The following is a 27,810-nucleotide window of genomic DNA, read 5'->3' on the forward strand; positions in this document are numbered from 1 at the left end:
ATCAAAATCCCAGAGGAGAACTCAGGCAACACCCTTTTTGAACTTGGCCACAGTAACCGGAGAAGGACAGTGTATGTTCTCATTCATTTGGGGAATATGAATAATAGTGAAAGGGAATATAAGGGAAGGGAGAAGAAATGTGTGAGAAATATCAGAAAGGGAGACAAAACATAAAGACTTCTAACTCTGGGAAATGAACTAGGGGTGGTGGAGGGGGAGGAGGGCGGGGGGTGGGGGTGAATGGGTGACGGGCACTGAGGGGGACACTTGACGGGATGAGCACTGGGTGTTATTCTGTATGTTGGTAAATTGAACACCAATAAAAATTAATTTATATATTAAAAAAAAAAGACAGAAGGACACCTACAGCCTGAAAATAAAAGTTTGGAGAGCCATGTACCATTCAAATGGTCCTCAAAAGAAAGCAGGGGTAGCCATCCTTATATCAGATAAACTGAAGTTTATCCCGAAGACTATAGTGAGAGATGAAGAGGGACACTATATCATACTTAAAGGATCTATCCAACCAGAGGACTTAACAATCATGAATATTTATGCCCCGAACATGGGAGCTGCCAAGTATATCAATCAATTAATAACCAGAGTTAAGACATACTTATATAATAATACACTTATACTTGGTGACTTCAATCTAGCGCTTTCTACACTCGATAGGTCTTCTAAGCACAACATGTCCAAAGCAATAAGAGCTTTCAATGATACACTGGACCAGATGGATTTCAAGATATTTACAGAACTTTACATCCAAATGCAACTGAATACATATTCTTCTGAATTGCACATGGAACTTTCTCCAGAATAGACCACATATTGGGTCACAAATCATGTCTTCACCGATACCAAAAGATTGGGATCGTCTCCTGCATATTTTCAGATCATAATGCTTTGAAATCAGAACTAAATCACAACAAGAAGTTTGGAAGGGTTTCAAACACGTGGAGGTTAAGGACCATCCTGCTAAAAGATGAAAGGGTCAACCAGGAAACTAGAGAAGAATAAAAAGATTCATGGAAACTAATGAGAATGAAGATACAACCATTCAAAATCTTTGGGATACAGTGCAATTGCTGGATCGTAGGGCAGGTCTATTTTTAAGTCTTTGAGGAAACTCCACACAGTTTTCCAGAGTGGCTGCACTAGTTCACATTCCCACCAACAGTGTAAGAGATTTCCCTTTTCTCCGCATCCTCTCCAACATTTGTGGTTTCCTGCCTTGTTAATTTTCCCCATTCTCACTGGTGTGAGGTGGTATCTCATTGTGGTTTTAATTTGTATTTCCTTGATGGCAAGTGATGCAGAGCATTTTCTCATGTGCATGTTGGCGATGTCTGTCTTCCTCTGTGAGATTTCTCTTCATGTCTTTTGCCCATTCCATGATTGGATTGTTTGTTTCTTTGGTGTTGAGTTTAGTAAGTTCTTTCTAGATCTTGGAAACTAGCCCTTTATCTGATATGTCATTCCCCCAAAGATACAGATGCAATGAAATGCCGTGACACCTGTACCCCAATGTTTCTAACAGCAATGTCCACAATAGCCAAACTGTGGACGGAGCCTCGGTGTCCATCAAAAGATGAATGGATAAAGATTATGTGGTCTATGTATACAATGGAATAATACTCAGCCATTAGAAATGACAAATACCCACCATTTGCTTCAACGTGGATGGAACTGGAGGGTATTATGCTGAGTGAAATAAGTCAATCGGAGAAGGACAAACATTATATGGTCTCATTCATTTGGGGAATATAAAAAATAGGGAAAGGGAATAAAGGGGATAGGAGAAAAAAAAGAGTGGGAAATATCAGAGAGGGAGACTGAAAATGAGAGACTCCTAACTCTGGGAAATGAACTAGGGGTGGTGGAAGGGGAGGAGGGTGGGGGGTGGGGGTGACTGGGTGATGGGCACTGAGGTGGACACTTGACGGGATGAGCACTGGGTGTTATTCTGTATGTTGGCAAATTGAACACCAATAAAAATTATTATTATTTATTATTTATTATTATATTATAATATATAATATATATTATAGTTATAATATTATTTATTATTTTATTGTTATTAACACCAAGGAAATACAAATGATTTTAAAAACATATTATGAGCAGCTATATGCCAATAAATTAGGCAATCTAGAAGAAATGGATGCATTCCTGGTAAACCACAAACTACCAAAACTGGAACAGGAAGAAATAGAAAACCTGAACCGGCCAATAACCAGGGAGGTAATTGAAGCAGTTATTAAAAAGCAAAAGAAGAAACATGTAAGTATACAGTGATAATGAGAGACCCTATCCTCTCTTAGTAATTGATAGAATACGCAAACATGAAATTAGTTATGATACAGAAAAATTTAGAAAGTAATTAACTGGGATACCTGTTTGGCTGAGTCAAAAGTGCCTGGGATTCTTGACCTTGGGGTTGCGAGTTTTAACTTTTTTAAAAAATATTTTATTTATTTATTCATGAGAGACGCACAGAGAGAGGCAAAGACACAGAGAGTGGGAGAAACAGGCTCCTCCGTCTCAGGGAGACTCTGCAGGACTTGATCCCTGGACCCGGGATCACGCCCTGAGCTGAAGGCAGATGATCAACCCCTGGGTCACCCAAGTGTCCCAACAATGGAAAATTTTAAATTTGCTGAATTAATAATGAAAAAACAGCATCAAAATTTGCAAGATGCAGCTAAATGGCTGCTCAAAGGCAAAGTTTACATATGAAATACACGTATTATAAAACAAGAAAGGGGGGATCCCTGGGTGGCTCAGCTGTTTAGCACCTATCTTCAGTCTAGAACATGATCCTGAAGTCCTGGGATCGAGTCCTGCATCGGGCTCCCTGCATGGAGCCTGCTTCTCCCTCTTCTAGTGTCTCTGCCTCTCTCTCTCTCTCTCTCTCTCTCTCTCTCTCTCTGTCTCTCTCTGTATCTCTCATGAATAAATAAATAAAGTCTTTTAAAAATAAAATAAAAAAGATAACATATTGGTCAGTATGAGCAAGATGGCAAGAGTAGGAAACCTTAGGCCCTTGTTCTCCCACAGGAACACAAACACAATATTGACCAAAGTAGCTTTGCGAATGTTCTATAAACCAGTAAAGAACCCACAGCAACATGGGGTGCCTGGGTGACTCCATAGGCTATGCTGAGCATAGAGTCTACTTAAAAAAGGGAGGGCACCTAGCAGGCTCCCTCAGTTAAGTAACTGACTCTTGATTTCTACTCAGGTCATGATCTCAGGTCATGAGAGCCAGCCCCACCTTGGGCCACACACAGGGCTCCGAGTCTGCTTAAGATTCTCTCTCCCTCACCCTCTGCCCCTCCCCTCACTCTCTCTGTGTGTGCTCACGCTCTCTCTGAAACAACAACAACAAAAAAAGACTTTGTAGCAACAAACACACAATCAGGAAAAAGTTGCATTCAAAACATTCCAAACAAAATTTCATGGCATTTTTTATCACCCTTGCCTGCTCCCTCCCTGGCATGGATTTAGGAGGAAACTGCTCAACTTATGGTAGGATCAACCAGAAGGATGAAAGGGAAAAAGTGGGAGTTGTCTGCAAAGGTCTGACTTGTCTAGGGGTTACTGGAGGGACTAGTTTTTGTCTTGCCTGGCTTACAGTGGTGACAGAAATAGTGGATTAGTTTGAATATCAGATCGGAAGCTGATGAAAGCAGTGGTGGATGCCAGAGAATGGTGGAGAGCTGCAGGGGACTTTTTGGTACCTGGGGGCAAGATATTAATTATGGGCAGAGGAATACAATAGAACATCTAAGGCCTTGAGAAGAAGCAGGTGAGACTCTTAGGAAAATAAGACTTTTAAAAAGCAGCTATGTATACAGAGAATTAGGGGGGAAATAAAAAGCATACACACAGGCCCAAGAATGATATATGACCAAAAGAAGAACTTAAGCCTTCATTCTGCAGTGGTCAATGAATATCTTCCCCCATATGGGGTCAGTTTACAGAAACTGGGAGAAACATCAGTTTTTTCAAATGTTCAGTTTTCAACAAAATATCACAAGGCATACAAGGAAGCAGGAAAACATGATCCATTCAAAGGAACAAAATAAATCTCCAGAATGTGACCTTAAAGAAATACGGATTTCAGGGATCCCTGGGTGGCGCAGTGGTTTAGCGCCTGCCTTTGGCCCAGGGCGCGATCCTGGAGACCCGGAATCGAATCCCACGTCGGGCTCCCGGTGCATGGAGCCTGTTTCTCCCTCTGCCTGTGTCTCTGCCTCTCTCTCTCTCTCTCTCTCTCTCTGTGTGTGTGTGACTATCATAAATTTAAAAAAAAATACAGATTTCAAACTTATTTGGCAAAGACTTTGAACCAACTGCCTTAAATATGTTCAATGAACTAAGTTAGAACACATATAGAGAACTAAAGGAAATCAGGAAAACAAAATAAGAATATATTTTTATATGTCAATATATGAACAAAATGAGAATATTTTATTTTATTTTTTTTAATTTTTTTTATTTATTTATTTACGATAGTCATACAGAGAGAGAGAGAGAGAGAGAGGCAGAGACACAGGCAGAGGGAGAAGCAGGCTCCATGCACCGGGAGCCCGATGTGGGATTCGATCCCGGGTCTCCAGGATCGCGCCCTGGGCCAAAGGCAGGCGCCAAACCGCTGCGCCACCCAGGGATCCCCAAAATGAGAATATTTGACAGAGACAGAAATTCTAGAAATCCAGTATCTGATCTAGCACATCTGGAGTTTGAAACCTGTCATTCTATCTTAACAAGTAAAAAGCTAAAGAAACTGAAAATCAACAACTCTTCTGAGAACTGAAGTAAGTTCACAGGGTAAACTGCTGACTTATCAATCAGAGAGACAGGACAGGTGGATACAAAGAATCAGAACATACCTAAAGAGAAACCCATGAGCAGAAGCCTCTTGGGGAACCAGTATCTGGGTAGGGAAACTGATAAGCTGAATCTGATAAACTGCTGGAGGCTCAGTGTAGACTGGCCTAAAATGAAAAAACTCCAGGAGACCTCCTGTCTTAAATGGGTGTGCCTACTATTTTGTGATTTTTATCTCCAGAAACCTTACCATGTTCTCACAGCAAAGAATGGAGATAAATCGCCTGTGCTTCCAGCAGGGGAAAAGAAAAAAAGGAACCATTTTGAAATATGCCAGAGCATTATGTTCTTAACAAAGCTTGCCTTTAAAAGAACTATATCACAAACCCTAACTCATTCAGGTACTATCAAAGCATAACCAACCTGCATGAAGGGAAATATTCAATGTCAGCCTCTCTAGCCATCCTGTCCCACCTGAAGGAGGGGGGAAACTGAGAAACACTTGTGAAGTTCACAGCCTAGGGACACTGCATCACTAGAAAACTGAGAACTAATCATAATTTCATTAACTATGCAATGTTTAACCTCCCCCTACATCTTAATGCCATATCAATAAAAGTCTATTTACCACAGATCCTCTTACCCAATAAGACAGAGAAAATGAAGAGCTCAATAAAAATCTGCTTTTTCTCCATTTCCTGCTTCTATCCTTGCTAGGACCGGCACCTCCATCCCACTTGACACATGCCTTGTAATGCAAATAGCATATGTCCTCCTTGTAAGGGACAAGGAGCTAATGATTTCTCTAGAACAGATAACATCTAAGGAAGGACCAGGTGAGAATGACCAGATGAAGCGATCATATGTGTATTCCACACCACCAGAGATAAACATCTCAACGCCAAGACCCCTGGCTCCAAGGAATAACACCTGGGCCCTCATCTTTGTTCTAATCTGTTCCTGGATGTCTAAGAGGACATGGACATTGGACCACTGTCCTCAGTAAAAAAAAAAAACCCAGACTCCAAAGACTCCTTCCTTTCCTTGATGGGTCCCCCAGACACTCTGTATCTGCACTCTCTATAGATCTTCGATAAACTCTGCTTTCCTTCCTGCTGATTTCCATATGCACAGACCTCTTGGCTGGTCTGCAGGATTCCCTCTGGATCTCTGGATCTCTGGACCAGCCTGCTAGCATCACCAGTACATCATATATGTATTTCAAGAGAAATCACAAGCATACTAACAAGCAAAAAACATAGTTTAAAGAGATAGAGGAAGCATCAGAACCAGACTCAGATATGGCAGGGATGTTGGAACTATCAGAATAGGATTTTTAAAAACTATTATTAATTAATATGTTAAGAACATATTGTTCAAGTATTCTATTTCCTTATGTGGTCAAAAATCATTTGGCCATATATGGGAGGGTTTCTCTATGGGCTTTCTATTCTATTCCATTGGTCTCTATGTCTGTCTTTATGCCAGTACCACATTGTTATGATTACTGTATGTTATGATCACTATAGCTTTGTAGTAAGTTTTTTAAATCACTCAGACCTAAAAGACAAACAGACACTGCAATCAGCAACAGCAGAATACACATTTTTCTTAAGTGCATAGGAAACATTTCTCCAGCATAGACCATGTGTGCGGCTACAAAACAAGTCTTTAAAAATTTAGAAAGATTGAAATCATACAAAACATCTCTTTTGATTATGATGGAATGAAACCAGAAATCAATACCAGAAGGAGCTCTCTGCTCCTCCCTGTTCATCAGATAGTGGCATCTTCTGGTGCTGTGCAAGCCATGTCCCTAAGACACAGTGATGAAGATTGCAGTAAATGGATTTGACTGTATTGGGCGCCTGGTCACCAGGGCTGCTTTTAAGTCTGGTAAAGTGGGTATTGTCACCATCAGTGATCCCTTCATTGACCTCAACTACATGGTCTTCATATTCTAGTATGATTCCAACCACTGCAAATTCAACAACATTGTCAAGCATGGGAAACTTACCATCAATGGAAAGTTCATCTCCATCTTCCAGGAGCGAGATCCTGCCAACATCAAGTGAGGTGATGCTGGTGCTGAGTATGTTGTGGAGTCCACTGGGGTCTTTACCACCATGGAGAAGGCTGGGGCTCACTTGATGAGTACAGGCAAGAGGGTCATCATCTCTGCTCCTTCTTCTGATGTTCCCATGTTTGTGATGTGTGTGCAAAGTATGACAACTTCCTCAAGATTGTCCACAATGCTTCCTGCACCACCAACTACTTGGCCACTCTGGCCAAGGTCATCCATGACAACTTTGACATCATGGAGGGACTCATGATCACAGTCCATGCCATCACTGCCACTGAGAAGAACGTGAATGGTCCCTCTGGGAAGCTGTGGCATGATGGCTGAAGGCCTGTCCAGAAAATCATCCCTGCTTCTAGTGGCACTGCCAAGGCTGTAGGCAAGTTCATCCCTGAGCTGAATGGAAAGCTTAATGTCATGGCCTTCCATGTCCCCACCTTCAATGTGTCAGTTATGGATCTAACCTGCTGCCTGGAGAAAGCTGCCAAATATGATGACATCAAGAAGGTGATGAAGCAGGCATCAGAGGGTCCCATCAAAGGCATCCTGGGCCACACTGAGGACCAGGATATCTCCTGTGATTTCAAGAGTGACACACACTCTTCCCCTTTCAATGCTAGGACTGGCATTGCTCTCAATGACCACTGTGTCAAAGCTTATTTCCTGGTAGGACAGTGAATTTGGCTATAGCAAATAGGTGGTAGACCTTATAGTCCACCTGCCCTCCCAAGAGCAAGAGAAAGAGAGGTGCTCAGCTGCTGGGAAGTTCTAGCCCCAACTCATCCCCCAACACACTGATAGTCTCCCAAGCCCTACACAGTTTCCATCCTATACTGTCTGAAGAAGGGGTGGGGTTTGAGGAGCCCTACCTTGTCATGTACCATCAATAAAGTACACTGTACCAAGCCCCTGCCAAAATAGCAGAATGAAAATGGAAAAATCCACAAATATATGAAAATAAAAAACACATTCAAATATCAATGAGTCAAAGAAAAAGTCAAAAGGGAAGTTAGAGGGGCACCTGGGTGGCACAGTCAGTTGGGCATCCAACTCTTGGTTTTGGCTCTGGTCATGAAATCAGTATTGTGGGACTGAGCCCCATGTTGGGCTCTGTGCTCAGTGCAGAGTCTGCTTGAGATTCTCTCTCCCCTCTCCCTCTGCCCCTCCCTCTTGTGCTTTCTCTCTTTCTTTAAAATAAACAAATCATTTTAAAAAGAGATTAGAAAACATCTTGAAACAAATGAAAATGAAAACACAACATATCGAAACTTATAAGATGCAGTACCCATTTTCAGAGTAGAATCTAGCAATCCATCACCCAAATATGACACCCAGTGCTCATCCAAACAAGTGCTCTCCTTAATACATATCACCCACTTAGCCCCCACCTCCCCTCCAGCCACTCTCAGTTTGTCCCCTTAACTATAGAGTCTCTTATGGTTTGCCTCCATCTCTGTTTTTATCTTTATTTTTCCTTCTCTTCCTCTGTGTTCATCTCTTTTGTTTCTTAAATTCTACATATCAGTGAAATCATCTGATATTAGTCTTTCTCTGATTGACTTATTAGTTTAACATAATATACTCTAGTTTCATCCCATAATTTCAACCAGTAATATTTCATTCTTCTGATGGCTAAATAATATGCCACATCTTCCTTATCCAGTCATCTGTCAGGGGACATCTGGGCTCTTTCCATAGTTTGGTTATCGTGGACATTGCTACTATGAACACTGGAGTGCATATGCCACTATGTTTATACCCTTTGGATAAATATTTAGTAGTGCAATTGCTAGGTCAGAGTGTCTTCTATTTTTTTTTGGAATTTATTTATTTGACAGAGAAATAGAGAGAGCCAGAGAACACAAGCAAAGAGGAATGGCAGAGGGAGAGGGTGTAGCAGGTTCCCTGCTTAGCAAGGGGCCCAAAGCAGGGCTCAATCCCAGGCCTCTGGGATCATGACCAAACCGAAGGCAGATGCTTAACCAACTGAGCCACTCAGGTGCCCTGAGCCACTTCTATTTTTAACATTTTGAGGAACCTCCCTACTGTTTTCCAGACTGGCTGCACCAGCTTGCATCCACCAACAGTGTAACAGGGTTCCCCTTTTTCCTCTTCTTCAACATCTGTTGTTTCCCAAGTTGTTAATTTTAGCCATTCTGACTGGTGTGAGGTGGTATTCCTTGTGGTTTTGATTTGTATTTGCCTGATGCTGAGTGACGTTGAGCACTTCTTCATGTGTCTGTTGGCCATCTCTATGTCTTCTTTGGAGAAATGCCTGTTCATATCTTCTGCCCATTTCTTGACTGGATTTTTTGTTTTCTAAGTGTTGAGTTTGATAAGTTCTTTATACATTTTGGATATTAGCCCTTTATCTGATAAAACATTTGCAAATATCTTCTCCCATTCCGTATTTGTCCTTTAGTGTTGTTGACTGTATATTTGCTGTGGAGAAGCTTTTTATCTTAATGAAGTCCCAGTAGTTGATTTTTGCTTTTGTTTCCCTTGCTTTTAGAAAGAGGTGCCTAGCAAGAATTTGCTATGGCTGAGGTCAAAGAGACTGCTGCCTGTGTTCCTCTCTAGGATTTTGCTGGATTCCTGTCACATTTAGTTCTTTCATCCATTTTGAGTTTGTCTTTGTGTATGGTGTAAGAGAATGGCCCAGTTTCATTCTTCTGCTTGTAGCTGTCCAATTTTCCTGTCAGCATTTGTTGTCTTTTCCCATTGAATATTCTTTCCTGCTTTGTTGATTAGTTAGTTGACCATAGAGTTGAGGGTCCATTTCTAGATTCTGTACTCTGTATCATTGTTTTTGGTGCAATTGCAAATGGGATCAATTCTTTGATTTCCCTTTCTGATGCTTCATTGTTGTTGTATAGAAATGCAACAAACTTCTGTGTGTTGATTCTATATCCCGTGATTTTGCTTAATTCCTGTATTGGTTTTAGCAATTTTTTGTATCCAAGTTTATCAGGGACATGGGTCTGTAACTCTCCTTTTCTGGTGGGGTCTTTGTCTGGTTTTGGATCAGAGTAACGCTGGTCTCATAGAGTTTGAAAGTTTTCTTTTCATTTCTATTTTTTTGAAACAGTTTCAGAAGAAAAGATATTCATTCTTCTTTAAATGTTTGGTAGAATTCCACTGGGAGGCCATCTGGCCCTAGACACTGTTTGTTTGGAGATTTTTTATTACTGCTTCAATTTATTTGCTGATTATGGGTCTGTTCAGGTTATTTTTATTTCTTATCATTTCAGTTTTGGTAGTTTACATGTTCCTAGGATTGCATCCATTTCTTCCAGATTGCCTAATTTGTTGGCATATAATTTCTCATAGTATTTTCTTATAGTTGTGGTTTTTTTTAAAGATTTTATTTATTTATTCATGAGAGACACACACAGAGAGAGAGAGAGGGGCAGAGACACAGGCAGAGGGAGAAGCAGGCTCCACGCAGGGAGCCCAACGCAGGACTCGATGCTGGGTCTCCAGAATCAGGCCCCAGGCTGAAGGCAGCGCTAAACCGCTGAGCCACCCAGGCTGCCCTATAGTTGTGGTTTTTTTGGTGTTGGTTGTGATCTCTCCTTTTTCACTCATGATTTTATTTATTTGAGTCCTTTCTCTTTTCTTTTTGGTAAGTCTGGCCTTATTAATTCTTTCAGAGATCTTATTAATTCTTTCAGAGAACCAGCTCCTAGTTTCAGCGATATGTTCTACTAGGTTTTTTTTTTTAATCACTGATTTCTGCTCTGATTTTTATTATTTCCCTTCTTCTGCTGGGCTTAGGCTTTATTTGCTATTCTTTTTCCACCTCCTTTAGGTGTAAGGTTAGATTGTGTATTTGAGACTTTTCTTATTTCTTTTTTTTTCTTAAGATTTTATTTATTTATTCATGAGAGAGACACACACACACACACAGAGGCAGAGACACAGGCAGAGGGAGAAGCAGGCTCCATGCAGGGAGCTCAATGTGGGACTCAATCCTGGGACTTCAGGATCACGCCCTGGGATGAAGGCAGGCGCCAAACCACTGAGTCACCCAGGGATCCCATGACTTTTCTTATTTCTTGGGGAAGTCCTGTATTGCTATATACTTCCCTTTTAGGACCACTGTTGCTGCATCTCAAAGGTTCTGAACAGTCATGATTTCATTTTCATTTGTTTACATGAAAATTTTAAATTCCTTTTAATTTCCTGGTTGGCCCATTTATTCTTTAAAAGGATGTTCTTTAACCTCCATGTATTTGTGTTCCTTCTAAATTTTCTCTTGTGATTGAGTTCACATTTTAAAGCATTGCAGTCTCAATATGCATGGAATAATCTCAGTTTTGTGGTACCAGTTGAGAACTGATTTGTGACACAGTATGTCATCTATTCTGGAGAAAGTTCCATGTGCAGGAAAAGAATGTGTGTTCTGTTGCTTTGGATGAAATGCTTTGAATATATCTGTGAAGTCCATATGGTCCAGTGTGTCATTCAAAGCCCTTGTTTCCTTGTTGGTCTTCTGCCTAGATTATCTGTACATTGCTGAGAGTGGGGTGTTAAAGTCTATTATTGTATTATTATCGATGTGTTTCTTTAATTTTGTTATTATTTGGTTTATGTATTTGGTTGCTCCCAACTTAGGGGCATAAATATTTACAATTGTTAGATCTTCTTCTTGGATAGACCCATTTATTATGATATAGTGTCCTTCTTCATCTCTTATTACAGTTTTTTTCTTTTATTACAGTTTTTGATTTAAAATCTAAAGCGTCGGATGTAGAGATTGCTACTCCAGGTTTCTTTGATGTCTATTTGCAGGATAAATAATTCTCCACTGGCCACTTTCAATCTGGAGGTTCTTGGGGTCTAAAATAGGCTTCCGGCAGAGAGCATATTGATGGGTCTTTTTTTTTTTTTAAGATTTTATTTATTTATTCACGAGACACACACACACACACACACACACACACACACAGAGGCAGAGACACAGGTAGCAGGAGAAGCAGGAGATCCCTGGTCTCCAGGATCACGCTCTGGGCTGAAGGTGGCACTAAACTGCTGAGCCACCGCGGCTGCCTGATGGGTCTTTTTTATTTTATTTTATTTTTATTTTTTTAATAAATTAATTTTTTATTGGTGTTCAATTTACCAACATACAGAATAACACCCAGTGCTCATCCCGTCAAGTGACCCCCTCAGTGCCCGTCACCCATTCTCCCCCACCCCCCGCCCTTCTCTCCTTCCACCATCCCCAGGTGGTTTCCCAGAGTTAGGAGTCTTTAGGTTCTGTCTCCCTTTCTGATATTTCCCACACTTTTCTTCTCCTTTCCGTGATATTCCCTTTCACTATTATTTATATTCCCCAAATGAATGAGACCATATAATGTTTGTCCTTCTCCGATTGACTTACTTCACTCAGCATAATACCCTCCAGTTCCATCCACCTTGAAGCAAATGGTGAGTATTTGTCATTTCTAATGGCTGAGTAATATTCCATTGTATACATAAATCACATCTTCTTTATCCATTCATCTTTCGATGGACACCGAGGCTCCTTCCACAGTTTGGCTATTGTGGCCATTGCTGCTAGAAACATCGGGGTGCAGATGTCCCGGCGTTTCATTGCATCTGAATCTTTGGGGTAAATCCCCAACAGTGCAATTGCTGGGTCCTAGGGCAGGTCTATTTTTAACTCTTTGAGGAACCTCCACACAGTTTTCCAGAGTGGCTGCACCAGTTCACATTCCCACCAACAGTGTAAGAGATTTCCCTTTTCTCCGCATCCTCTCCAACATTTGTGGTTTCCTGCCTTGTTAATTTTCCCCATTCTGACTGGTGTGAGGTGGTATCTCATTGTGGTTTTGATTTGTATTTTCCTGATGGCAAGTGATGCAGAGCATTTTCTCATGTGCATGTTGGCGATGTCTATGTCTTCCTCTGTGAGATTTCTCTTCATGTCTTTTGCCCATTCCATGATTGGATTGTTTGTTTCTTTGGTGTTGAGTTTAATAAGTTCTTTTTAGATCTTGGAAACTAGCCCTTTATCTGAGACGTCATTTGCAAATATCTTCTCCCATTCTGTAGGTTGTCTTTTAGTTTTGTTGACTGTATCCTTTGCTGTGCAAAAGCTTCTTATCTTGATGAAGTCCCAATAGTTCATTTTTGCTTTTGTTTCTTTTGCCTTCGTGGATGTATCTTGCAAGAAGTTACTGTGGCCGAGTTCAAAAAGGGTGTTGCCTGTGTTCTCCTCTAGGATTTTGATGGACTCTTGTCTCACGTTTAGATCTTTCATCCATTTTGAGTTTATCTTTGTGTATGGTGCAAGAGAGTGGTCTAGTTTCATTCTTCTGCATGTGGATGTCCAATTTTCCCAGCACCATCTATTGAAGAGACTGTCTTTCTTCCAGTGGATAGTCTTTCCTCCTTTATCGAATATTAGTTGACCATAAAGTTCAGGGTCCACTTCTGGGTTCTCTATTCTGTTCCATTGATCTATGTGTCTGTTTTTGTGCCAGTACCATACTGTCTTGATGATCACAGCTTTGTAGTACAACCTGAAATCTGGCATTGTGATGCCCCCAGCTATGGTTTTCTTTTTTAAAATTCCCCTGGCTATTCAGGGTCTTTTCTGATTCCACACAAATCTTAAAATAATTTGTTCTAACTCTCTGAAGAAAGTCCACGGTATTTTGATAGGGATTGCATTAAACGTGTAATTTGCCCTGGGTAACATTGACATTTTCACAGTATTAATTCTGCCAATCCATGAGCATGGAATATTTTTCCATCTCTTTGTGTCTTCCTCAATTTCTTTCAGAAGTGTTCTATAGTTTTTAGGGTATAGATCCTTTACCTCTTTGGTTATGTTTATTCCCAGGTATCTTATGCTTTTGGGTGCAGTTGTCAATGGGATTGACTCCTTAATTTCTCTTTCTTCAGTCTCATTGTTAGTGTATAGAAATGCCATTGATTTCTAGGCATTGATTTTGTATCCTGCAACGCTGCCAAACTGCTGTATGAGTTCTAGCAATGTTGGGGTGGAGGCTTTTGGGTTTTCTATGTAGAGTATCATGTCATCGGCGAAGAGGGAGAGTTTGACTTCTTCTTTGCCAATTTGAATGCCTTTGATGTCCTTTTGTTGTCGGATTGCTGAGGCTAGGACTTCCAGTACAATGCTGAATAGCAGTGGTGAGAGTGGACATCTCTGTCTTGTTCCTGATCTTAGGGGAAAGCCTCCCAGTGCTTCCCCATTGAGAATGATATTTGCTGTGGGCTTTTCATAGATGGCTTTTAAGATGTCGAGGAATGTTCCCTCTATCCCTACTCTCTGAAGAGTTTTGATCAGGAATGGATGCTGTATTTTGTCAAATGCTTTCTCTGCATCGAATGAGAGGATCATATGGTTCTTGGTTTTTCTCTTGCTGATATGATGAATCACATTGATTGTTTTACGAGTGTTGAACCAGCCTTGTGTCCCGGGGATAAATCCTACTTGGTCATGGTGAATAATTTTCTTAATTATTGGACCAACAATTTCTTAATTGTTGGATCCTATTGGCTAGTAAATTGTTGAGAATTTTTGCATCCATGTTCATCAGGGATATTGGTCTGTAATTCTCCTTCTTGGTGGGGTCTTTGTCTGGTTTTGGAATTAAGGTGATGCTGGCCTCATAGAACGAATTTGGAAGTACTCCATCTCTTTCTATCTTTCCAAACAGCTTTAGTAGAATAGGTATGATTTCTTCTTTAAACGTTTGATAGAATTCCCCTTGGAAGCCATCTGGCCCCGGACTCTTGTGTCTTGGGAGGTTTTTGTTGACTGCTTCAATTTCCTCCCTGGTTATTGGCCTGTTCAGGTTTTCTATTTCTTCCTGTTCCAGTTTTGGTAGTTTGTGGCTTTCCAGGAATGCATCCATTTCTTCTAGATTGCCTAATTTATTGGCATATAACTGTTCATAATATGTTTTTAAAATCGTTTGTATTTCCTTGGTGTTGGGTCTTTTTTTAAATCCATTCTGATACTCTCTGTCTTTTGTTTTTTTTTTTAATAAATTAATTTTTTATTGGTGTTCAATTTACCAACATACAGAATAACACCCAGTGCTCATCCCGTCAAGTGTCCCCCTCAGTGCCCGTCACCCATACTCTGTGTCTTTTGATTAGAGGATTTAGCCCATTTACATTCAGAGTAATTATTGAAAGATATAAATTTAGTGCCATTGTATTGCCTGTAAAGTCACTGTTGCTATAGATTGCCTCTGTTCCTTTCTGATCTTTGTTACTTTTTGGGTCTCTCTTCATTCAAAGGATCCCCTTTGATATTTCTTTTTTTTTAAGATTTTATTTATTCATTCATGAGAGACAGAGAGAGAGGCAGAGACACAGGCAGAGGGAGAAGCAGGCTCCATGCAGGGAGCTCCATGTGCGACTTGATCCTGGGTCTCCAGGATCAGCCTGGGCCAAAGGCAGATGCCAAACCGCTGAGCCACCCAGGGATTACCCCCTTTGATAATTCTTGCATGAGTGTTTTAGTGTTCACAAACTCCTTTAGTTTTTGTTTATCTTGGAAATAACCTTTCTCTCCTTCTATTCTGAATGACAGCCTTGCTGGTTAAAGTATTCTTGGCAGCACATTTTCCCCATTTAGCATGTTAAATATATCATGCCAGCACTTTCTGTCCTGCCAGCTCTCTGTGGAAAGGTCTGCTGCCAGCCTTATGTGTCTACTCTTGTAGGTAAAGACTTCTTGTCCTGAGTGGCTTCCAGGATTTTCTCTTTATCTCTGAAATTTGGAAGCTTCATCATTGTATATTGAGATGTCCTATTTTTATTGGTTGGGGGGTTCCCTGTGCCTCCTGGACTTGAATGCCTGTTTCCTTCCCCCGATTGGGGAAGTTCTTAGCTATGATTTGTTCAGATAACTCTTCTGCCCCGCCCCCCTTCATCTTCTGGGAGCCCTATATCTGGTTGTTATTTCAATTTATGGAATTGCTGATTTCTTGAAGTCTCCATTCATGATGCAGTAGTTGTTCTTTTATTTCTATAATAAGGGATTCTAGGGATTCTCTAATGTCTTTTATGCTTTTTCAAGTCCCACTAGTATCTTTATAATCATTATTTTATTTTTTTAAAGATTTTTATTTATTTATTCATGACAATACACATAAGAGGAGAGAGAGAGGCAGAGACACCGGCAGAGGGAGAAGCAGGCTCCATGCAGGGAGCCTGACATGGGACTCGATCCTGGGTCTCTAGGATCACGCCCTGGGCTGAAGGCGGTGCTAAACCGCTGAGCCACCCGGGGCTGCCCTAATCATTGTTTTAAATTCTAGTTCAGTCATCCTATTTATATCCAAATTGATTAAATCCTTGGCAGAGTGTGCTCTCTCCTGTTCTTTCTTTGTGGTGAGCATATGGGGAATTTAAGAAACAAAACAGATAAACATAGAGAAAAGGATGAAAAAATAAAATAAGATGAAATAGAGATGGTAACAAACCATAAGAGATTCCTAAATATAGGAAACAAACAAGGTTGCTGGAGGGGTAGTGGGTGGAGTGTGGTGTAACTAGGCGAGGAGCTTTAAGGAGAACACTTGAGGGAGTATATAAGAATCTGGCAGATACAAAAAAAAGGGGATGGTTTAAAAATTACCCGCACATCCTTGGACACTCGTCCCACTGGAGGCGAAGTTTAGTTTCCTTCTCCGTGAATATGAGACCTCAGTGACCTGCTCATGATGAAGGAAATGCAGGGAAGTGATACTCTGTGACTTCCGTGGCTGGCTTTCTGCTGTCTCTCTTGGGACACGTATCCTGGGAGCCCTGGGCCACTATCTGAGAAACCAGCCACTGCGAAGGCACCGTGCTGCAGAGACCGCGTAGAGGCCGCTATGCCTTGTTCCTCCCCAGCCCAGATGCCGGGCACGTGGATGAGCCTTCAGATGCATCCTGCCCCAGCTTCCAAAGGCTGAAGCCTAAAGCAGGGGGAGGCAGAGACAATCCTTACCACACCCCAGCCCTGCCCAGGAGATTGCGTCCTCAGAAACATAACAAATATTTTATTGTTGTTGTTTCAAGCCGCTGAGTATTGCAGCGGGGAATCCGCAGTCCCGGTATTGGACCTCAGGGGAGTGTCATTAAATCAGTGCAGGGACGTGTTGGGATGATAAACCCTGATTCGAGATGATTTGGTTTTTTGTAGAGGTTCTGACATACTTCCACAGCTGACAGCAAGACTCTGGGGAAAAAAAAATATTACATGGCTTCTCCTTTTTTTTTTTTTCCGGAATTTAAATATTACATAGAACTTCAGAGAATAACATATTCCAGCACCTTGGGCGGGGGGGAGGAGAACACTTGAAGTAATGAACATTTGGTGTTATATGCAACTGGTGAATCACTAAATTCTACCTCTGAAACTAATAATACAGTATATGTTAATTAAATTGAATTAACTTCTAGAAAATATTTATTTATTTATAATGGGCAGCCTCGGTGGCTCAGCGGTTTAGCACCACGTTTGGCCCAGGGTATGATCCTGGAGACCCGGGATGGAGTCCCACATCGGGCTCCCGGCATGGAGCCTGCTTCTTCCTCTGCCTGTCTCTCTCTCTCTCTCTCTCTCTCTCTCTCTCTCTCTGTGTGTGTGTGTCTGTCATGAATAAATAAATGAAATCTTAAAAAAAAAGACAATATTTTATTTATATATTTTAGAGACAAAGAGTGAGAAAGAGTATGAGTTGGGGGTAGTGAGGGAAGTCAGTGGAAGAGGGAGAAGCAGATCCTCACTGAGGAGGGAGCCTGGTGTGGGACTTTATCCCAGGACCTGAGGTCATGACCCGAACCAAAGGCAGTAGCTTAACCAACTGAGCCACCCACATGCCCCAATTAAATTGAATTTAACTTAAAAAATTAAAAAAACCCTCAATTGAGGAATGGGCAAAGGAGTTGAATAAATATTCTCCAAAAAAAAAAAAGATCTGCAAATGCATAATATGCATAGGAAAATATGTTCAACATCACTAATCATTAGTGAGATGCAAATCAAAGCAACAATGAAATTACACCTTACACCCATTACCAAAATAACCACCTGCTCTTCCCACTCCCTAACCCATAAAAAGAGAAAATACCAAGTTTTATGAGGATGTGGAGAAATTGGAACTCTTGTGCACCATACGTGGGGATGTAAAATGGTGCAAACACTAAAAACAATACGGAGGCTCTTCAAAAAATGAGTCATGAAATCATCATATGATCTAGCAATTTCACTTCTGTACATATATGCAAAATAATCGAAAACAGCGTCTCAAAGGGATACTTGTACAACCACGTTTATATTAGTTTTTTTTACCATAGTCAAAAGGTGTGACTAACCCAACTATCCATTGACAGATGGATAAACAAAATGTGGTATATATATATACCATGGAATAATAGTCATCCTTAAAAAGAAATGTGAATTCTGACACATGCTATGTGGATGAACCAGGAAGACAAAATTCTACATGAAATAAGCCAATCACAAAAAGACAAATATTGTATGATTCCACTTTCATGAGTTATCTAGAGTAGTCAAATCCATAGAGCTAGGAAGTAGAAGGGTGGGATAAATGGGATTTATCCTAGGAATGCAAATATTTAAACATACAAAAATCAACTAACATCACTATTGATAGATTAATACAAAAAATCACACAACCAACTCAATGATACAGAAAAAACATTTGATCAAGCCCAATAACCTTTCATGATAAAAAACATTTAACAAACTATGAATAGAAGTGAACTTCCTCAACACAATGAAAGGCATCTATAGACATCCCCATACAGACTGGACACTTTCCCTGTAAGATCACTTCTATTCAACATTGTACTTAAATTCTACTTAAGGCAATTAGAAAAAAAGAAAAGGAATTCACATTGGAAAGGAAAAAATAAAAACCATCTCTCTTAGCAAATGACATAATCTTGTGCGTAGAAAATCTTAAAGACTCCACTAAAAAAATTACTAGAACTAGTAAATGAATTTAGCAAAGTTGCAAGATACAAAATCTATATCTAAAAATGAATTGCATTCATATACACTTGCAATGAATGATCTGGAAAAGAAGTGAAGAAAACAATTCCATTCACAATAGCATCAAAAAGAATAAAATACTTAGGAGTAAATGTAACCAAAGAGGTTGAAAACTTGTACACTGAAAAGTTTAAAATGTTGATGAAATGAATTACAATAATCTAAGTAAATTCTATCAAGGCATCTGCTCTAGGATGATGGGCAACATGATAGAATCAGTTAAACCTATGAGCACAGGCCCATTTTGTTTTTGTTGCTGTTCTAAAGTGAGTTCCTTGATCAGAAAGAATGCTGTGTGTAATACCATAATGGCAGGTAAGGTGTGTCTATTGTGGAAAACTTTGGAAAAAGACAATTTGCATCCAGAAAACATTTTCCTTATTGGAATATTTTTGCATCCTTTCCTTCTATTTCTCTTGGCCAGACCTGTGTCAAACTTACTTTTGTATATTTCTGTCTTGCAGGCACTGGACTCAAACATTCTTTAAAACTGTTTTAACCTCTGCCTCCCAAGCTCCAAATCTGCTCAGCCACTTTTATCACCATCTCATGGAAGGGTACCACTCTTCATCCAGTTGCTGAAGCCATATAATGAGGTCTTGTTCTTTTCTTTTTTAAATGAGGACACATTCTTGACTCCTCTCCTCATCCTCCATTTGTAATCAAATTCTGCTGAGATTTGAGTCTAGTATATAGGTTTAGATGGAAAGAGCAGTTTGGGGGTGTAAGTCCTGACAAAGATCATCAGTGCCTCTCAACGCAACTATCTCAGGGGGGACTATTACAGATGTCCCTTTGGCTCATTCTTTGCTTTACTTTCCTCAATTTCTCTGTGCAGTTAGGAGCAATCATTTAACTCCATTTTATTCTTTATTTTTATTGAAATATTCTAACAAGCACTTGGGCACCTAGAAACTCACCTCCTAACGTTATTCAATTATAGATATCCAGCAGTGAAATTTGAGTAACTGTCCTGCCACATGATTCTATGGATTACAGAGTCATAATCAGGGTTATTAGTGCCTTTAAATCTAACCAGTGGATCACCTGGGTGGCTCAGTGGTTGAATGGTTGCCTTTGGCTCAGGGCATTATCCCGGGATCCGGGATCGAATCCTGCATCAGGCTTCCTGCATGGAGTCTGCTTCTCCCTCTGCCTATGTCTCTGCCTCTCTCTCTCACTGTGTCTCTCATGAATAAATAAATAAATTCTTTAAAAAAATCTAACCAGAGAACCAATTCCAGATAACCCAGAAAACAATTCAGAGAATTTAATCTTAAGATTCGGTTTCTTTGGAGCCATGTATCAATCAGAGTTAAATCAGAAAGGCAGAAACACTAGGAGATATATGTGCATATATAACACCTAGGTTAAAAGATTCATTACAAGGAATTTGCTTACCTAATTGTTCAGACTGGAGCTAAACAAGTCCAAAATGTGTAGGACAGGCCATCAGGATGGGAAGTTAGCTGGGAATTCTTGGGCACGGGCCAATGCTGTTGTTCACATACTGTCAGAAAGAGATGATCACAAGCAGACAAAAGCTGAATTTGGTGTTCACAGGTAATTGGCAAAGGAAGTGCCAGCTAAGTAAGGGAGAACAAGTGCAGAGCTACATGCTAAGAGTCTAGTTCAGACACAGGGGAAGGGAAAATAAAATAAGATGAAATCAGATAGAGACAAGCCTCAAGAAACTCATAACTATAGGGAACAAACTGAGGGTTGCTGTGGGGGAGGTGGGTGGGTGATGGGGTAACTAGGTGATGGGCATTAAGGAGGGTACTTGATGTAATGACCCTGGGTGTTATATGCAAGTGATGAATCACTAAACTCTAATTCTGAAACTAATAATACACTATATGTTAATCAAATTTTATTTTATTATTTATTTATTTTAAATATTTTATTTATTTATTCATGAGAGACACAGAGAGAGGCAGAGACACAGGCAGAGGGAGGAGAAGCAGGCTCCATGCAGGGAGCTTGATGTGGGACTCGATCCTGGGACTCGGGGATCACACCCTGAGCTGAAGGCAGACGCTCAACCACTGAGCCACCCAGGCGTCCCTCAAATTGAATTTTATATACAAAACTAACAAAAAAAGTCTAGGTCAGAGAATGTCTAAGCGTCTTTTACAGGTCTCCCACTGATTAAGGCCCACAAAGATATTCTCCTTTAGTTACAGTCAACTAACTAGGAACTTTAATTACATCTGCAAAATTATTTTCATCAAAATAAATTATTTACATCAAAACTCATCATACTAAAATACCCAGACTTGGGACCTTGGATTCAGCAACAGTAGAAAGGCTGAGCTCAAAGTTGAAAGGCACGGGCAAATTTTATTGGGGCAACAGCTACAGGTAAGGGGTGAGGCATAATCAGGACAGAGGTGTCAGACTCGCTCCTCCAAAAATAGCCACAGAAAGTTTTAAAGGGGCTGAGGTGGGAAAGGAGTGGTGTGTAAGCATGTAGGGGTGGGGAATATAGGGAATTGGGCATACAGTTGTAGTTGACAGAACATGCTTCTTCATAAATTGTAGGTTTCATTTGCATGTTAACTCTCCACCTTTGGGTGTGATTTTTAACATTAAAATGAGAGGAAAATATCAGAAAGGGAGACAGAACATGAGAGACTCCTAACTCTGGGAAACGAACTAGGGGTGGTGGAAGGGGAGGAGGGCGGGGGGTGGGGGTGACTGGGTGACGGGCACTGAGGTGGGCATTTGACGGGATGAGCACTGGGTGTTATTCTATATGTTGGCAAATTGAACACCAATAAAAAATAAATTTATAAAAAAATAAAGAAGAAAATAGAAATAGCCTATAATTCTATCACCCAATGCTAATCACTGTCAATGTTTTGGTTTGGTATTATTTCATAACCATTTCTCTACTATATGTAAATGCTTTTCAAATATTTGGATCAAACTTGAAAAAAAATGAGAGGAAAAATCAAAGGAAAGTCAGATTTGGTGACCATCCTGTCTCAGATCACTTAGAACTTGTCTGGGCTTGTTTCTTGTTCCAGCTCTGCTCTGCCAGAAAAGCAGTAACAGCCAGCAGGGAATGCCCTGGGTATATAGAAGCTTGTTCTCAAGATCCTTGACTATATCACTACCATCGTCAAAGTCTTTATTTCTTCATTCTAATCTCCATAACTGGAATAATCAGCTACATGAAATTTCTGTCTCTCCTTTTCATTAATTCTGCATGCTACTCCCAGATTAATCTTTCTGAAATGTTGCATTTCTGTGACTGTAGTTACAAGTCAAATTTCAATTTGAGATGTATAGACAATGAATAATGTAGCTTAAATATAAATATGCTTGGAAAATATTAATGACAAAAAAATCAGAACTATCAATTAATAGAGCAGTTTTCTAAAATTTTGAATTAGTACTTTTTAAAATTTAGGATCAGTTTTTTTAATTGGGTTGAAATTCACACAACATAAAATTTTTATCAAGAAAGAATGCTGTATTTTGTCAAATGCTTTTTCTGCATCTGTTGAGAGGATTATATGGGTTTTATCTTTTCTTTTATTAATTTCGGTTATCACATTGATTGATTTATAGATGTCGAACCACCCCTGTGGCCCCAGGAATAAATCCCACTTGGTTGTGGTGGATAATCCTTTTAATGTACTGTTGGATCCAATTAACTAGTATCTTGGTGAGAATTTTTGCATCTAAGTTCATCAGAGATATTGGTCTGTAATTCTCCATGTTGGTGGACTCTTTGGTTTTGGGATCAAGGTAATGCTGGTCTCAGAGAATGACTTTGGAATTTTTCTTTCCGTTTCTATTTTAAAAAATATTTTCAAAAGAATAGGTATTAATTCTTCTTTACAAGTTTGGTAGAATTCCTGTGGGAAGCCATTTGGCCCTGGACTCTTGTTTGTTTGGAAATAGTTGAGTACTGATTCAATTTATTTGCTGATTATGGGTCTGTTCAGGTTTTATACTTTTTTTAGGGTGAAATGCACTGTTTCAATTTTGCTAGTTTGTAAGTTTCTAGGAATTTGTCCATTTCTTCCAGATTGTTAATTTGTTGGTATATAACTGCTCATAATAGTCTCTCAAAATTGTTTCTTTTTCTTCAGGGTTGGTTGTGATTTCTATTCTTTTATTCATGATTTTATTTACTTGGGTCCTTTCTCTTTTATTTTTGATAAGTTTGGCTAGGGGTTTATCAATCTTGTTAATTCCTTCAAAGAACCAGCTCCTAGTTTCATTGCTTTGTCTTATTGTTTTTTGTTTGTTTTTATATCATTGATTTCTGCTCTAATCTTTATTATTTCTCTTCTCCTGCTGGATTTAGGTTTTATTTGCTGTTCTTTTTTCACCTCTTTTAAGTGTAAGATTAGGTTGTATATTTGAGACCTTTCTTATTTCTTGAGGAAAACCAGGATTACTACATACTTCATCTTAGGATGGTCTTTGTTGCTTCCTAAAGGTTTTGGACTGTTATGTTTTCATTCTCATCTGCTTCCATGTATTTTAAAAATTCTTCTTTAGTTTCTTGGTTAACCCATTCATTCCTTAGTAGGATGTTCTTTAGCCTCCATATATTTGTGGTATTTCCAAATTTTTTCTTAAGGTTGACTTTAAGTTTCATAGTGCTGTGGTCTGAAAATATGTGTGGTATGATCTCAATCTTTTTGTATCAGTTGAATCCTGATTAGGTAACCCAGTTGTGATCTATTCTGAAGAATGTTTCATGTGCACTTGAGAAGAATGTGGCTTCTGCTGCTTTAGAGTGAAATGCACTGAATATGTCTGTGAAGCCTTCTGGTCTAATGTGTCATTCAAAGCCTTTGTTTCCCTGTAGATCTGCTTAGATGGTCTGTTTGGACGATCTGTCCATTGTTATGAGTAAGGTGTTAAAAGATTATCAGAGTATTATTGTATTATTATCAATGTGTTTCTTTAATCTTATTATTAGTTGGTTTACATATTTGGGTGCTCCCAAGTTAGGGCCACAAATAGTTATAGTTCTTTGATCTTCTTGCTGGATAGACCCTTTTATTATGAAATAGTGTCCTTCTTTATTTCTTATTACACTCTTTGGTTTGAAATCTAGTTTGTCTAAGGATGGCTATTCTTTCTTTTGATGTCCATTAGCAAGGTAGATGGTTGTCCAACCCTCACTTTCAATCTGGAGGTGTTATTGGATCTAAAATGAGTCTTTTGTAAGCAGCATATTGATGGGTCTTTTTTTTAATCCATTCTAATACCCTCTAATACCAATTGGGACATTGAGTTCGTTTACATTCAGAGTAATTAATAAAAGATATGAACTTACTGCCATTGTATTACCTGTAAATTCATTGTTCCTAGAGATTGTCTCTCTTTTGGTCTTTGCTCCTTTTTGTCTCTTTCTGCTCAAAGGGTCCCCTTTTATATTTCTTGCAGGGCTGGGTTAGTGTTCAGGAATATCTTTATTTTTTGTTTGTCCTGGAAACTCTTTATCTCTCCTATTCTGAATGACAGACTTACTAGATAAAATATTCTTGGCTGTATAATTTTCTCATTTAGCACATTGACTATATCATGCTAGTCTTCTCTGGCCTTCCAGGCCTCTGTGGACTGGCCTGCCACCAGCCTTACAGGTTAACCCTTGTAGGGGTTAAGCCTTAACCCTTGTAGGTTAAGGACCTCTTGTATTAACCTTCTTTCTGAATTTTCTCTTTATCTTTGTGATTTCCAAGTTTCACTATTAAATGTTGTGGCATCCAAGTTTCACTATTATATGTTGTTAATTTTTAGGGGAGTTCACTGTGCTTTTTGGACTTGAATGCTTGTCTCCTTTTCCAGATTAGGTAAGTTCTCAGCTATATAATTTGTTTAAGTAAAATTTCTGCCCTCGTTCCTCCACTCTATTTTTTCTGGGACTCCTATAATATGGATATAGTTTTGCTTTATGGATTCACTGAGTTCCCACATCTACCCTCATGATCTAATAGTTTTCTTTCCTTCTTTTCAGCATTATTTTCCATATTTTTATCTTCTATGTCAGTGATTCATTCTTCTGCTTCATTCATTTTATGGCCTCCACTTGAGACTGCATCTCAATTATAGCATTTTAAATTTTGGCCTGACTAGATTTTCATTCTCTTAGCTCTATAGTAAGGGATTCTCTAGTGTCTTTTATGCTTTTTTTCCCAAGCCCAGCTAATATCTGTATAATCATTGGTTTAAATTATTATTCAGACATCTTACTTATATCTGTATTGATTAAATCCCTGGCAGTGAGTACTACGTCCTATTCTTTCTTTTGAGGTGAATTTCTCCATATTCTCAGTTTGTCCAGAAATTAAAAAAGGAGAGAAAAAAACAACAACTAAAACAAGAAGAAGAAGAACAACAAAAAACACATAGAAAAAGCTGGATCCTTGGGTATGTCTTGGTCTGCTTGTTAAACAAAACTGGATATCATAAAGAAGATATAGATAGATATATAGATAGATAGATAGATAGATATAATATTGCTCAGCCATTGAAAAGAATGAAATCTTTCCATTTGCAATGGATATGATGGAACCAGAGGATATTATGATAAGCGAAATAAGTCAGAGAGAGACAAATACCATATGTTTTCAGTCATAGTGGAATTTAAGAACAAAGCAGATGAATACAGTGGAAATGAAAGAAAAATAAAATAATAGGAAGACAGAAAGGGAGGCAAACCATAAGAGACTCTTAACTATAGGAAACAAACCAAGGGTTGCTAGAGGGGAAGTGGGTGGCAAGATAGTGTAATTGGGTGATGAGCATTAAGGAGGGCACTTGAAGTAATGAACACTGGGTTTTGTATGAACTGATGAACCACTGAATTCTACCTCTGAAACTAATAATACAGTGTATGTTAATTAAATTGGATTTGAATAAAAAAATTAAAAGAAAAACTGAATCCCAAAATAAGAAAGAAAACTATATCTACATCTATATATAAAGAAAGAACAATGAAAGGAGATAAAATAGTAATAATTTATAAAGTATATATAAAATAAAAATTAAAAAAAGAATAAAAAATGGATGAAATAAGAAAATAACTGAAATAATAAATGACTAAAGAATAAAAATCCAAAGAATGCTAGATGCTGTTTCTCCCTAGAGCTGAATGTTTGCAAGCCTCTATGATCAGTAAACTCACTGGAAGTGAGTTGTTTGTGCTGGTCTGCTAGGAGAAGGGCCTGTTGTGCTGATTCTTGGGTGGAAGTGCACCTCCAGGTTGCAGGGAGGCATGACTTGGTGTAGGCAGCTCCAGATACGACTAGATAGTGATATTTTGCTCCCTGAAGGCTTTCAGCACTGATAGGTGAGATGAATCTAGTGGCACCTGCTTTCTATCCCTGGAGTTGAAAATTTGCACTGCCCACTGTTCAGTGAACCCTCACAGAAGACCAGTCAATAACTCTTGTCTCCCCAGTTGCCATCAGAACTCTGTTCACCCTGCATGTGTCTGAGCATTTTTATCTCAGGCATGCCACTGAGGTTCAAAAGTCCAAGTTTTAGAGACTCTTCTGGCAAGTCCTGCACTGTTCCTTCTGGGGAGGTTCTTGCCATGCTTCTGCCTTTTGCTGGAGCCATCCATGTAAAACAGTCATGTGACCGTGCAGCAGTTCACAATTTATGGCAACATGGAGCAGAAAGCAGGCACCTAGACTTGCTGTTCTCAGCTGGCTTCTATGATCCTATGCTTGAGAACTGTGATGCACTTAGGCATCACCCTCTTCTTTCTGGGACCCAGGGAATCCTGAGACCATGCTGTCATACCTGGGATTTCACCACTCGAGCACCTTTAAGCCAGTCATCTCTCCCATTGTAGCAGACCTCTAAAAGTTCTGATTTTGTGCTCCATTGATTATAATACTTTGTGGTAGCCTCCTTAAGCAGTCCCCCTCCCCACCACTGTATCCTCAGCTGTACCACACTGGATTCAAGTCTCTGAACCTCCTGCCTTCCAAACGGTGATCACTTTTCTACTTGTAGACTTGCAACATTTTTCTGAAGCCTCTGATTTATCAGGTATTCAGAATGATTTGATAACTGGTTGTATTCAAAGGATGAATAAATGGATGGGTAAACTTATGCTCCACCATCTAACTCCTACCCTTGTAAGTTAAGGACCTTTTGTCCCTAGCTGCTTACAGAACCCTCTCTTTATCTTTGTATTTTGCAATTTTCACTATGATATGTAATGGTGTTGATCTCTTTTTATTGGTTTTGAGAGGAGTTTTCTGTGCCTCTTGGACTTGAATGCCTGTTTCCTTTTCCAGATTAAGGACGTTTTCAGTTATAATTTATTGAAATGAACGTTTTTCAAGCCCAGCTAGTAGTCTCATGACTGTTGATCTGAATTCTTGTTCAGATATGTTGCTTATATATGTTTTCAGCAAGTCCCTGGCTGTGATTTCTTCTTGAACTTTCATTTGAGGGAGAGTTCTTCCATCTTGTCATTTTGGCTAAATTTCTGTCTTTTGCTTGTCATGGAAACTTGTTACCTGCATCTGAGAGTAATACTATATTAAAATGGGGTTCGAGTATCTGGGTGGCTCAGTCTGTTAAGTGTCTGACTCTTGATATCTGCTCAGATCATGATTTCAAGATCATGGGATTGAGCCACATGTTGGGCTCCCAGTGGGGAGTGTGTTCAAGATTTTCTCTCTCCTTTTGTCTCTCCCTCCTCTCTCTCTCTCAAATAAATCAATCAAACTTTTTAATAAGGGGGAATGGTGTAATACACTGTCCAGGGCCTGGTACTTTAGGAATTTCTGGTGTATGCTGCAAGCACTCTGCTGTTGCATTTTGGCTGTTATTTCCCACTGGTCAA

Source organism: Nyctereutes procyonoides, unplaced genomic scaffold (assembly GCF_905146905.1).
Source record: "Nyctereutes procyonoides isolate TBG_1078 unplaced genomic scaffold, NYPRO_anot_genome, whole genome shotgun sequence".
Lineage (NCBI taxonomy): Eukaryota > Metazoa > Chordata > Mammalia > Carnivora > Canidae > Nyctereutes > Nyctereutes procyonoides.